Below are 15465 nucleotides of genomic sequence, written 5' to 3' on the forward strand. Positions count from 1 at the left end.
ATATATATTATAATATTAAATTTCGGCACTCTATAGGGCAGTGAGTCAGTATTGAGCTTAATGTGGAATGCTTTTCACTGTGTTTCATGGGCACTTCCTTCAGGTTTTTCTTTTAAATAATGTAAGCCAGCAACACCCATAACTAGGTCCTTGATGATATATTCATTTTTTTAATGCATATATAGTAACAAGAAGCACAAAGTTAAGAAAAAAAATGTACATACTTCCGGTGACCATATTGTCAAGAGACAACTAACATGTTGGTATTTATGTTGAATGATGAAGACCCAGCGGGAAAGTCTGTTTGATGGAAAGACTGAGGAAACTTAATAGGTAAACAACAAAGTCATGTTGCCAACGGGATTTCAGAAGACGGCGCTGACACTGGAAAACATCTACTTATCATAAAGGAGAAATGACTCCAAAAGGAACCTGCATTCTGTGAGAGTAAAGGCTCACTCACTGGGTTCAGTTCCAGACACCCTGGGTTTGGCATCATAAATGTCTTCTGAGAGAAACTGAATGGGATAGGTTAAACACTATGTCTGGTTAGAAGAGCTGACTTCAAGGATGGAAAGTAACCTGCACCATATCTAAATGTCCCTGAAACAGCACGAGATTGAATGTCCCTTCAACAAGAAGATTCAGAATGTCCTGTCAATTATTCTATATAAACTAATGTAGCATGAATTTCTAAAAGGCCTTATTAATAAAAACAAATCAGGAGCCAGGTATTGGGGTGAACGCTGAATGATCAGAGAAACAGAACAAGCCACATCCAACCTCACCTTGCCAATTCCTCAGCTGATCTTGATTCCTCAGATTGAAAGCCTCTGAATCTTGAGGGAATATCTAGAGGGCTGATCTCAGCTGAACTGCAGCTAAAAGCTAAAAGCTTAAAGGCTCTAGTTCCTGGTCCTCATGCCTTATATACCTTTCTGCTTCCTGCCATCACTTCCTTGGATTAAAGGTGTTTGTCACCATGCCTGGCTGTTTGCAGTGTGGCTGTGAACTCACATAGATCCAGACAGATCTCTGCCTCCTGAATGCTAGGATTAAAGGTGTGTGCTACCACTGCCAAATCTATGTTTAGTATAGTGGCTGTTCTGTTCTCTGACCCCCAGATAAGTTTATTGGGGTGCACAATATGTCAACCACAAACTAGTCCTTCAAAACATGGTGTTTGCAGTCACACTGTCTCAGGATAAAGCTCTGCATCAACTGACACAGACCTCTCTGGGTTTTACACATTGGGAACCTTTCATACATAGATAAAAGATGACAGCTGAGAGGAGTTTTCACGAGATTGGCAGGGAGGGGAAAGAAGTTACCTAATAAACTGAGATCTCCGGACAAAGTTGAGTTAAATTCCTGTCTGAAGGCATTCCTTCCAAGTTACACAGATCGAGTACCCCTTGTCCAAAATGCTTAGAACCAGGGGTGTTTTCCAATTTTAGTATTTTCGAGATTTTGTAGTAATGTCGGGTATACCATTGAGATCCTCAATCCTCAATCTGAAATACTCCGAAATCCAAAATGTTGGAATTATTTCACAAAGTTTCAGCATTCAGACTTTTGGCTTAGAGATGCTCGTCTTAAATTTTCATTTTTTTTTTTTAATACACAAGTGCTAGGGATGGCTAGGTCAGTTACTAATAATGCCACGACGTCTATAGGAATTAGTCGTGCATCTTCAAGGTGGCATGCAAGATCACCCACCTATGACTCTTGGCAGTCAGCTGACTTTCCAGTCTCACCCCAACTTGACTTCAGCTATGCTGGACTGCACACAGAGCTTGGGTCGCCATGGGTTCCCCAGCCCTCTAGACATCCCCTCATGCATTCTCTGTGTGGAACTGCTTTTCCCTGAAGATGTCATGTTTATCTTCAGTCCTGGGGTGAGGCACACCCTCCTCCTCCCTGGGAGAAGTGAGGTATCCTATCCTACCTGTGTTTCAACATTTACTCCACTCACATGCAACACGATTTGAGAATGGTTGCTTCTCTTTGAAGTTTTGGCATGAAATATATCCAACGTGGTGTCCTTTGGAGGAAGAAAAAGGAAAGCAAGAATGCAGATTTTTTTTCTGATATCCCCACTCTTAAGCAAATATTTAAAAAACAATGGGTTAGTACTTTGCCATCGAAGGGTCCAAGTCCTCCTCATGAAAACTCCCTAGAGCCAAAAGTCAAGGTGGAGCCTTCTTTTATCCTACCCCTCCCATCATAACCACTATATCCACCACTGCAACTTGTTTTTTACAAAATTTGTAAATTTAATAATGCTTTTTTGAGGGTCAGCAAGATAGTTTAGCAAGAAAAGACACTTGTGACCAAGGCAGATGGCCTTCATCCAATATTCAGTCCCCAGAATCTACATAGTGGGAGGAAAGAACTGCATGCAATAGCATTTGCATGTACACACACGCACACACACACACACACACACACACACACACACACACACACACACACACACATACACACACATTAAAAAATGCTTTTTGAGTGTATATTCAGTACAGACTACCTTAAAGAACTGTATAATGGCATTGAAGTTTTAGCAAGAGAGAACCACTCCTTTGGATTCAAAGCAGCACCTTTTTTGAAAAGTCTTTTGTTTAAAGATAACGCATTAGCAAAGGAAACCGCAAGCCATTTGCTGGCTGCTAACATCTTAGTGAGAAATAGTTAATCACAGTTCTGACAGGTCCTATCAAAGGCTAATAAATATACGTCTGTTTATAGAGAAGAGACTGTTGGAGCATGGGAGAATGCTTCAGGAGAATGGGGTGGGTGCTGGAGCTCAGAGAAAGGCCTGATGGGGCACATAGGTGCTACAGCTGTCTGTGCTAGGTGGAAGCCCCATAGAACAATACAGTTCTGTCTGTATTGTTCTATCTGCTCTGTCACAATATTCAACAGTGGCGTGAGTCAGCATCTGTGCATAAAGGCTAGCGAGTGTGAGACATACCCACTGGTTCTGATCAGAGTCAGCCCTGCTCTGCTGCTTGCCACATGGCGATGAGACCTTTACTGAGCTTCACAAAATCTTATTCCATCCTTGGCCAAATGAGCGATGAATTCTTAAGCTCTCTGTGGGAATTAAAAGACACAGTGTAAATGAAGTACTTGGCAGGTCACAAAACAAGCCCTCAGGAAAGGTATATTGTATTAGGCAGCCTGCTGAATTATATGAAGGCTTACGTATTCCATAACTGAAAACCCTGTGTGTGTGAGGTGCTGTCCACTGAGAGTATTTGTGTGCTCAGAAACACCTAGTGGGAGAAATGGTGGAGCTGAAGCTTTCCTAAGAGGCTGAGTTGGGGAGCGGAGGAGACTTAGGCTATCTGGGGAGCAGCTGGTCTAGCCTGGGAGATGCAAGAGCAAAGAAGAAAGGACAGCCACTTTGGTTAAATCCCAGGAAGAATGAGAGTAAAAGATGTAACTAGATATAGCCAGATGAATTGTTTGCATCCAGAATCTTCAGTGCACAAAATCACATACCTGGCAGACTGTGGGCAAACCACAGAGACACTGCTATTATTTGACAGGAATATCTGGGACTGTGCGGCTTCCAGATTAATTTGGTGGATGGACAATATCATCAAGGACTTAGGCTGTCCCCATCCTTCTCGGGATGTTGGCATCTGTCCTTGGCTGCAGAAAACTGTCCATAAGTACCTGGCATTGCTTCCTCGCACAATACTGTTGGACTACTGGAAAATAACAGCAAAATACCCTATAAATATAGCCGAGCTGAATTTATTGCTTACTGCAGCACTGTAACCACTACCTCAGCGGGGCCACAGTAAATCCAGATGGGTGGAAGGCAAAAGCAAAATATTTATGGTGTTTTGTTTGGTTGAGGTTGTCTTTCTACGTAGGAGTCTAATAAAAATCAGAGGAAGTTTGTGGCTCTGTGGGTTGAAATTGGTACACACAGCAAGGGGGCACTTGCTAAGAGAGTTTCAAAGACATAACAGTAAATATCTAGACAAGGATGAGACTTTGTTTCCTCAAGTTCATTAAGATGTTTATGACAACTGAAGCCGTGTGTGTGTGTGTGTGTGTGTGTGTGTGTGTGTGTGTGTGTGTGTGTGTCTATTAAAGAAATAAAAGAAGACCAAAAAATATGCTGGGTCATATTGAACGTGTGAGTTCAGAGACTCGATGCAGCTAAACTGTCAGTTCTCAAAGGATTCTATAGATTTAATGCACTTCCACCAGAACTCATAGCAGGTACTTATAGATACATATATGTAAGCTGATTCTAAAATCAATAGCAAGAGAATCTAAATAGTGGGCTTGCACTGTGGCCTGGTGGTGGCATTTAGAAGGCTCTGTTCAATCCCCAGTACCACCAAAGACAAATAAAATTCATTCTGTCTGTACTACTGAGCAGCTTGCTACCTTCAGACCCCAACAAAGCTCTGACAATGCCAGAGACCAGACACACCCCCACAAATGGTCAACTGGGAAGCATGCAAAGATAGTTCAGTGAAGCAAGAGAGAACTTCTAAGAGGACTCACTAAAACAATGGAGATCCACTGACAGAAGAAAAGACAGGTTTCACTTCTCTCTGATGACTTGCTACAAAATAAAAGATAAAACGGATTGTAGATTTCATTTTAAAACATGAAATTTAAAAACAATTACTATATGAAAGCATTAAAAAATTCATTTGTGGCCTTGGCTAAGCATAGGCTTCACATATATGACATTAAAATCATAAGCCAGAAGTGAAATTTACAAATTAGTTGGATCTTATTAAAATTATTTTTTCTTCTTGCTTCACAGAGTACTTAGTCTTGAAGAAAATGTTACCAAATTGTACCTCTATCAGAGAGCTTGGATATGTGCAAATCTTTGTGAACTCAGTAGCAAACAAATTTTAAAATGAGGAAAAGATTTGGAAAAAGAAACACCAAATAAATATGCAGAAAAATAAATGTGCATATTAAAGGATGCTCAACATCATGGTGACTGGGAAAACAGAAATCAGAGCCCCAGAGACTGTTGTGATCTGAATATAAAATGCCCCCCACAAGCTCTTGTGCTCAGACACTTGGTCTCCAGTTGGTAGCAAGGCTATGGAACATTCAGAAAATGGAGGCTTCCTGGAGGAAGTGCATCACTGGGGGGAGGTACTTTGAGGGTTCATAGCCAGCCCCACTGTAACAATTCCTAAATGGTCTTTTAATAATAATAATAATAATAATAATAATAATAATAATAATAATACCCAGAGCCAGAATATTGGGGTAAATGCTGAAAGATCAGAGAGACAAAGGAACAAGCCAGAGCCACCACCTCTTACCTCACCAACTCCTCAGCCTGAAAAACCCTCTAGTTCCTGTCTCCTCATGCCTTATATACCTTTCTTTGCCCAGCCATCACTTCCTGGGATTAAAGGTGTGTGTGCTTCCCTAGCAAAGGCATGAGATCTCAAGTGCTGGAGTATAAGGTGTGTGACTCCCAAGTATTGGGATTAAAGGTGTGTGCTACCACTGCCTGGCTCTGTTTCTCTCCTAGACTGAGTCAATCTCATGTAGTCCAAGGTGGCTTTGAACACAGAGATCCAGATGGACCTCTGCCTCCCAAGTGCTAAGATTAAAGGTGTGTGCCACCACTGCCTGGCTTCTATGTTTAATCTAGTGGCTTGTTCTGTTCTCTGATCTTCAGGCAAAGTTTATTAGGGTACACAATATATCACCACACCCCACTTCCTGTTCTCTCTCTTTCTTATGTATTCTCTCTCTCTCTCTCTCTCTTTCTCTCTCTCTCTCTCTCTCTCTCTCTCTCTCTCTCTCTCTCTCTCTCTCTCTCTCTCTCTCTCTCCTTCTTGTATGCAGATGTAATATGACCTCTCTGTTTCCTGATTGAGAAACTGGCTGGATATTCCTGTTGCTATACCTTCCCTGCCATAACAGACAGTTTGACCTCTTGAATTGTAAGCCAAAAGAATCCATCCCTCATCTAAGTTGCTTCTTGTTGGGTTATTCTAATCACAGTAACAGAAAGGTAACCAGTACAATGATGTACCAGTACAGTCCTGTTTGAATAGAAGGAAAACATATGCATAACACACATACACACAATACATATAAAACCACTAGATAGCATCAGATGCTTTTAAGGACACAGACAATGGGATCATTGACGTATTCCTGGTGGAAACATGAGTGATAGAAACTCAATAGAATACAGTTATTTTCAGATAAAAATTACCATGTAAGCAAGAACTCCCACCCCTACATATTTACCTTAGAGAAATGAACACTTGTGTTCATGCAGAAACTTACATCCACATGTTTACTGCTTCATGGGAATAGTGCAAATGTCCTTTTAGCAAATGGAGAAACAACCAAAGTGTTGTTTAATTGAATAATGATGAGCAACAAGCAGAAACAGAGTAAAATGCCTGTTGATCCTGAATTGTGTACCTGTAGAAGATACCTTGCTATATACATCCCTACAACACTGAAATGTGCTTTTTGGAAACAGGCTGAATGTAGATCTAGGTGGAGTTGTAGGGTGGACCTCTCAGTCAGTCTATTAGTTTATAAAAGGACAGCCATATGAAGACAGGCTGGGACAAGGCTATGGGACTTCGGAAACAGAAAGTGGGCTTTCAGTGTAAGTTCAGTGGCAGTGATGTCTGGCAAACTTCAAAGAGCTACTAAGAAAATAGAAAGGGCTCCCATCCAGGCTGCAGAGAGAGTAGCTTCTTCATTTCAGAATTAGAGCCTCTAGGCCTGGGAGACAGTAAAATTCTCTTGTTTTTTAGATTATTTTTGTGTGTACAGGTGTTTCACCTGCAAGTATGTCTGTTCACCATGTTCATGCCTGATGCTGTGAGATCAGAAAAGGATGCCATACACCCTGGAACTGGAGTTACAGATGGTTGTGAGCCACCCTGTGGTTGTTTGGAATCAATCAAACTCAGGTCCTCTGGAAGAGCAGACAGTGCTCTTAACAGCTGGGCCATCTCTCCAGCTCCCAAGTTAGGTTTCTTTTAAGCTACCAAGTTTGTGGCATAATTTATCACAACCCTTCAAAACCAATATGCTATTGGTGAGTGCAAAGACTTAATGAATCACATTGAAGCAGGAAATGTTAAAAATTGTTGCAAGTCTGAGGGATTACCTGCATATAAACTAATAGTTTAGTTGTTTACGATTTTATCCATGCTGACAGAAGATGGGGGAATTCTGGATATGAGACAAAAGACTTTGGAACTCACAGTACCACAGCCAATCATTTTCTAATCTGTTTCTTCAGGCCCCAATTCCAGGACACCATGCAGTGGCACACCCAGATAAACACTGTATACACATCGATCTTTTGTCTTATGGGCAACTCCACCTTAAAAACAGACTCGGCGCCGGGCGGTGGTGGCGCACGCCTTTAATCCCAGCACTCGGGAGGCAGAGCCAGGCGGATCTCTGTGAGTTCGAGGCCAGCCTGGGCTACCAAGTGAGTTCCAGGAAAGGCGCAAAGCTACACAGAGAAACCCTGTCTCAAAAAAACAAAAAAAAAAAAAAAAAAAAAAAAAAAAAAAAAAACAGACTCGGAGCAATGTTGTTAGGCCATACCCGAGAAGAAGACTGTTCTCATGCTATCTGCCAGGAAATAAATCTGTCCTCAGCCACAGTATGAAAAGCCGCCTCTAACTCAACAAACAGCCTTGAAACTATCAAAGCAAGCAAACAGCCTTGACAGGAGTCGCAGCAACAGCTGTCACAAGATGTACAGAAATACACTAGGTGCCCATCACAGATGTTTCCATACTCAAATGAGCCCATTTATTCCATTTTTATGGCCTTCTGCAGAAGACCAAGCTCGTGTGACAGGCAGCAGAGATCAGTGCACCAGTGGGGTTAGAACAGGGTGAAGATGGCAGTCAGCAGAGCTGTGATAGAATCATTTTCCTGAGTATGGGGGAAGGAAAATGACCATTGAGATAGGATACCATTGCTGCAGAGGTCTGGCTATCCTAGAACTTACTGTATATATCAAGCTGCGCTCAAACTCATCATCTACCAGCCTCAGAATGCTGGAACTAGAAGTGTGGGATTGTTTGAGCAAATTGTTCTTTGAAGTGAATCTACCAAAATGCTAAGATTCATGACTAAAAGGCTGAGGATGTCGCTCAGTTGATAGGGAACTTGCCTAGCATGCCTGAAGCCTGGGTATGATCACCAGCACCATGCATACCATAGGCTTGGTGGCACACATCTGTTATTCCAGTACTCCGGAGGTGGAGGCAGGAGAATCAGGAATTCAGAGTTATGCTCAGTTATATAGCAGCTTCAGCTAGAAAGCCTGTCTCAAACAAAGGAAAAACAAAATCAGACAGAACTGTGCATTAAAAAAGAGCTAATTTTGCTGAATTTAAAACATTAAAAAAATAGACACTAATTAACAAAAACTGCTAAGGTAAGGACCTTCCAAATCTGGAAGGCTTCAAATCACTGCTTGTCTCTCTACATGGAGACCACTAATATTCTCTGTAATTCTCTTCTGTTTAAGGGATGGGTGATCAGGGGCTGTTTGGGCTGAACAGTTTACACAAGCCTAGGAAAGTTCATGTACACAAGTCCACAGGAAACACACACAATAAAGTCTCTGAGAATTAGAAGACAAACATTAGGTTTTGAATGCCTGGTCCTGACATTTGCTCAGTTTAAGAGGCATATGTCTCTGGGGGAAATGGTTCTCCAATTGTGCCAACTTTCAATTACTTTCAAGAAACCAATTACATGATCTATTTCTTTAAAAGATAAAGTTTTGACCTGACCTCCTTGGCTGAATCAGAAGAGCAGACTTTCCTGCCAATGTGTTGGCATTTTTCATTTTAGAAATGAAATGAAATGCAATATTACACCTGACCTCTTTCCTCATCACAAATCAGCCCATCTGCCCTGGGTTTTAATTTCTTTTCCCAATATTCTTTTTTCTCACTCCTAAATAACATTGCCACTTTAAACTGCAAGCCCGTGTCCTAAGGCAAAGCTGATGCATTGGGGAGCTAGCTCAAAAGGTGCTTAATTAATTCCATAACAAATGCTTTTGACCTCCTATTAGCAAGGTTTTCTGCAATGAATAGATATCATGTGAAAATTCTGAACTTAGGTCAATAAATATAGCAAACGAGTGAGAGTCATTACAGCTGGATTCGATCTAAGGTCTAACATTTTTTTCTATGGCTTGTTTTGCACCAAATCAGTTAATTTCCTGAAGTTTTCAGTTGTTGAGGAAAGAAGAAAATTATCATACTGCTTTAAAGAACCTACCTGACAAAACTGAATTGTTATTACAAGTCTCTGAATTTTCCTTCATGTTCTTTACTGAAATCAGTTTCTTTAACTAGCTTGTGTGTAGTTTTTTTTTTTTAAAAAAAAAAAAAAACTCTTTTGGCTTTTTGGGAGCCCACCACTCAGCTTCCAAATAAATCACACATGGAGGCTTATTCTTATGAATGCCCAGCCTTGGCTTGACTTATTTCAAGCCACCTTTTCTTAAATTATCCTATCTACCTTTTGCCTCTGGGTTTTTTCTTTTCTATGGTGATATTTTATTTGTACTGAAATGTGATTTCATTTGTATGTTAATAAATAAAGTTGCCTGGGGGTCAGGGCTAATAGCGAGCCATAGCAGAAGCTGGGTGGTGGTGGTGCACGCCTTTAATCCCAGCACTTAGGAGGCAGAGTTAGGCAGATCTCTGTGTGTTCAAGGATACAGCCAGCATGGAGACACACGCTTTTAATCTCAATACCAACCATAGAAGACCTGGAGGTCTGTATAGATGGGCAGTGACGAGGAGGTCACGTGGTTGGGTTTACAACCAATGAGAAGGCAGAACAGAAAGTCTATATAAAGACAAATACAAAGGATGTAGGTCTCTTGGCTAAAGAGGACAGCAGCAGCAGTGAAGGGTAAGGTTTTTAGCTCTTAGCTCTGACGTCTTGCACTTTCATCTCTGCATTGGTTCTGTGCTTCTTATTTAACAAGAAGGTTACATCTATACTTTTCCTTACTTCTGTATATCTTATTTTAACTCTTACTCCATGGCTGGCTGTGTGGCTGAGTGGCTGGCCCATAGCATCTTCCTCTCCTTGTTTTCTTACTCCTTCTCTTTTCTTTCCTTTTCTCTTATTTATTCTCTCTGCCTGCCAGCCCCGTCTATCCTTTCTCCTGCCTTGCTATTAGCCATTCAGCTCTTTACTAATCCAATTAGATGTGACAGACAGGCACAGTAACACAGCTTCACAGAGTTAAACAAATGCAACATAAAAGAATGTAACACATCTTTACATCATTAAACAAATGTTCCACAGCATAAACAAAAGTAACTTGTCTTAAAATAATATTCTACAACATTTGTGTCCATCCTTCTTAGAATCCTGCCATGCTGAGTCCCAAGAGGTGAGAAGCACACATGACTCACACTCTCTACCTGTCACTTGCAGCCTTGAGCTATTTCACAGAACAGTCACATTGTTTTATTTGTCTCTACAGACTTCCTGTTATTAAACACCACAACTTTTTAGGGCTAAAGCAATCTGGGGCACAATTGCAAACACAAATTATGACAGAATTGTTCAGCTGACTGGTTCTATCCTGGTCCCATTTTAATAATGAGGAGAAAAGTTAGTATGATGCTATGCAAAGAAGCCATGAAAACAGGACTCCCCATTTAAGTTTTGGCCTTCCAGTGTCACGGCTTAGAGCGAGAGATGAGAACAAGCAAGTGCTTCTTTGGCTATTGAAAGAGTGGTATGTTTCTCATAAAAGGTCTAGCAAAATTCTAGTCAGAAGACGGAGCTTTCTCCTAGACAGATCTTGTTCATGCTGGACCTTGAAGAGACATTGCACGCTCTGAACGTGAGTCATTGAGAGCCTTTGCCTCATTCCCCCTGCAGCATTTAGCAATGCAGTCACAGCTCCATCCAATTCCAATACAACCCTTCAAGGTTTTTTACCTGCTCCTGTCCTCCCTTGTAGCCTGAATCATAGATTTCATGGGTCCCCAATGTCTTCCCATGGCAGTGCCTTGCTTCAATTGCCCATAGTATTTATAAAGAGATTTTGTGACCCAGACCTTTCTCAGTGAACCACCAAATAACTGTTTTTTCAGAAATGTTTTCATTCTATTAATGATAAAGAAGTTTTTGTTATTTAGCCACTATCTAAGAAGTCTCAAGTTCAACCTCTGTATTTCTATCAAATTTGTCCATGTCATATAAAAAGAAGGTTCCTTAATGTGCCTTTTTTATTTAAAAAATACTTGGGGTATTTCAAGCTATGTGCCCAACATATATTGAGTGAATGCATATGACACAAGAAGTTCTAGGAAGGGCAGGGCCTTGGAAGAAAGGTTCTGGTGGTTCTTGGGGTTCTGTTTGTTAAAGATTAAAAGAAAAATGAAGTGAAAGGGAAGTACTGGACAATATTAATGACATTCTAGAAATTAGAGAATAAAACAAGAAATAAAATAAAAAATAAATAAAGTAAATAAATAAAGTAAAAATACATGGTTTTATATTTTTTAAAGTGTAAAGTAGGGAAAGAAAAAAATTAACAACTCTTTGTATGTACTTACAAATATATGAGAGACAGCCACAAAAATACACAAACTGTACTTACTAAATATTCAAGCAGTGGGAACAGTAAGGGGGCAGTGGAGGGTGTGTTAAGATTTCTTTCTAAACATAATCTAGCTATGTTCTCAATTGTATTTTGCTCAGTTTAGATAATAATTTCCTTAATTCGGTAAATCTATTTCAATCTTACAACCAATGGCAATTAGTAGAAGTTGCTTATTGAAAAACATCCTCAACTCAGACTTCTCTCTCCTTCCTCATTCTTTCTTCTTCTCCTATTATTTTTCTCCCCTCCTTTTATCCTTTCTCTTCTTTCTCCTTCAACATCCCTCGTCCTATTCTCTGTTGTTTCAATTTCTGAGCATAGTAAACAAACTGTCCAAGTGAAGAAAAGTTGTTTTTATTCACTGACTGAACAACTGCTGAGATCCACAGGGTTATACAGTCGTTGCTGGCTGCTGTTGCCTACGGAGATGAACATGGTTCCTCCCTCAGAATGTGTCCAGCCTACATGGAAGAGGCAGGCAGAAGCAATGTCAAGTACATGTCATGGCAGATGCTCTGTCAGAACAAGCCACTGCCAGACCCCAGAGTGAGAGAAGTTTTCGCAGCCCAAGTGTAAGGATGTCTTGTTTCTCCATGGACACACAGAAATATCAACATACCACACCCTTTAAACTATTCTAAGTATGAAAACAAAGTGTTAAATTTTAATAGGCACTCTGATAATTTGACACATTTTCCCCTGGGTGTTGAGGTTTTTGAGCTTTAGGATACTAATTGCGAAGTTAACGAAAATAAAGAGGTATAATTTTTAGAATAAAAAGGTAAAATGAACGATATTCATGCAATTGGAAGAACAGTGTGTGTTGTGAATAAAACAGCAATCCTTCTGTGTCATTTTAATTTTTTTCTTTGACACAAAGCAAAGGATGTCTTTAAATGGGACAGGATCTGGAAAGAAAAATGTTTCTAAGAGCAGCACAGGACTTTCAGCACTTGATAAAGAGTGAACCCAGGTATGCTCAGCAGAGCAGGTGTTCTTGTGAAAGGGTGGGAGAAGCTTCAGTTTCCCAAAAGCAGAGTCTAAGATGAGACTGTCAGTGCTGGTAATTTATCTCAGAAGAAAAGAAGGGAAGGGGAGAGGAGAGGCGGGAAAGGCAGAGGGGGCAGGGTAAAAAAGAGGGAAGAGGAAGGGAGTCTCTAATAGAGCTGAGAAATGAGGACTTGAAGGCCAGCAGGTAGAAAGACTCTTCAGTCTGACTGCTGACGGTTCACTAAGGGCATGCACTCTCCCAGCTGTCCACTCCGGGCTTACACGAGGACTAGTGGAGCTCCTGGTGCGTCCTTGCAAAGGGGTACAGTACTAAAAGACCTTTTTGTTTGCCAACTGACACTAAAATCACTCTACAAGCAAAGGAACTGGCCCTGCAGTTGTGCTCAAACAGAAAAGCTGAGGTTGAGAGCACACGGCGGAGACCCAGAGCTCCCACGCTATGATTGCCTTTCCTGATGCTATGTAGAAATAGGGTTCAAATCTCCAAGTAAGAGATTTGATAGCAGAATGCAAACTCTTCTGTTCAACTGATCTAGTAAGATTGGATTGAGGATAAGGTGTCGCCCCCCCCCCCAGTATGTCTCCGTTTGTTAGATTTTTCAACTTGGGAAATACCATCTAGGAATTCAAATCATATATATGGATTTCTTTACTTGCCACCTAAGCCTCAAAGTCCCACAGCCTTATGTTGTTTGGAGAAGAATTGACACTACGATGGAGAACACAGGCAGAAAGCTACAGGCAGAAGCAAACAGATGGATCATGTAGGCTTCACCAAAGGAGCAAGCAGGACCCTTTTTTAAAATCTCTGAATTGTGCTCTTATTTGTGTTTGACTAGGGTGTTCTACCCATCACCAGTGCAGGATAATGCTGTTTTCCTCTGTGTAATGGTGACGGACTTTCATCCCATTCCTTCAAGCATTCATCATGAAATGTCTAAATGAGGGTAGAAGTCTATGCTTCAGGGACTGAGTCCACAGATATTTAAAACAGCATTTATAAGTGCTAATGTGATTAAAATATTTCACAATAATATTTGCTTCTTAAAAAGAATTGTGAATGTATTTTATTATTCTTCCAACTTTTGAAAAGTTTAAATTTGTTTACATTAAATTTTAGTGAATGTAGCATAATGTATGTCTTAGGGTTTCTATTGTGGGATAAAACTCCATGACCAAAAGCAATTCAAAGAGGAAAGGGTCAGTATTAATCTTACAGCTTATAGTCTATCATCCAGAGAAGTTAGGGCAGGAACTCAAGACATAAACCTGGAGGCAGTAACTGAAGCAGAGGCCATGGAGGAGTGCTGCTTACTGACTTGCTAGTTCCTGGCTTGCTGAGTTTCCTTTCTTATGCAACCCAGGACCACCTGCCCAGGGGTGGCATTGCCCACAGGTCCACTCCCATCCATCATTAATTAAGAAAATGCACCACAAGCTTACCTATAGACAAATCTTATGAAGGCATTTTTTTCAATGAGAGTGAGTCCCTTTCCCCAAATGACATGAGCTTGTCTCAAGCTGACATAAAATTAGCCAGCACAATAAATAATTCCATAGGAAACCATGTGACTTATGGGAAAGGGTTGAAAGTGTAATGAGATTAAAAACATATCAAAAAGCACCTTTAGTTAAATTTTGCTATCATAAAATAGTCTTTTCCCCTTCAAAAAGTTGTATAAATGTATACATATAATTTGAAAACAGTGATGTACATTACATATCACAACCTTTCTATAAATTTTTCTTAAAGCTTTTCATAATCTTTATCTTTTGATAAATATGTCAGTATATTATTTTCTGATATAGCCCTTGTATTTTATTATGGGACATACATTATAAATATTCAAAAGTCTGTATTGTTAGATATTTGGATAATGCTAAATTTTCTATTATAATTACTACTGTAAGGAGTGTCTTGGAACATATATTTAAGATCACCTGTGGGAAGCTTTCATTGTGGTTGCTTCCTAGAGTGGGAGAGCTGAAACCTAGGCTATATACTGTTAAGATATAGTTCATGGAGATTTCGGTTTTAATTACATGTAGTAATGCAAATTTATTTTTCCTCCTGCTTGAAACAACAACAAAAAAGATAAAATGTCTAAAACACTCAATATATTGGATGTGAGGCAAAAACAGACCATGGTTCCTGAGAGTGGGGAGCACTTGGCTAAGTCCTGTTGTTGCCCCCAGTGCCTTCAGAGAGAATGGAGGCCACATATCTCATGTGGAGCCTCCAGGTAACTGGAACCATAAACCAGAATTTAGTCTCCAGAAAGCCAATGTGCTCCACATTCACAAGACAGAGTGGCACAGAACAGACAGCTTCAGTGCCCCACACAGGTGGACAGTTAAGCCCTGTCCCTGCATGTGTATGAGGCTGAGAAAGATTTCAGAAGGATGAGAGAATCAAGACCAAGTGCTCACACAGTAAGGAAGCAGCATCTGCTCCCAAAGGCAGACTAGAAGCTTCTGAGCTGCAGATACACTGGGCAAGCATGAAGAAGGGTCTGACTTCAAAGGCTGGCCCAAGACTGAGCTTACTCGGTGTGATATAATGTATGTCAAGAGCCACATTGTAAAGGATAATACTGTTTCCAAGTGAATTAATTGTAATAATAAACAAAAGCAAGAATATTTTGTGATCCCAGCAGTGTGCTATGTACCTATATTTCCAGATAAGTAAAAGTCACAATATCTGGTATCTAATAACAGATTTCCAAGCATAAAATAAAACAGAAAAATACAACCCACAAAGAGGATAGCAGACACTCAACTAATAAAAACTCAAGTAG

Source organism: Peromyscus californicus, unplaced genomic scaffold (assembly GCF_007827085.1).
Source record: "Peromyscus californicus insignis strain IS unplaced genomic scaffold, ASM782708v3 Scaffold_9__1_contigs__length_137607984, whole genome shotgun sequence".
Lineage (NCBI taxonomy): Eukaryota > Metazoa > Chordata > Mammalia > Rodentia > Cricetidae > Peromyscus > Peromyscus californicus.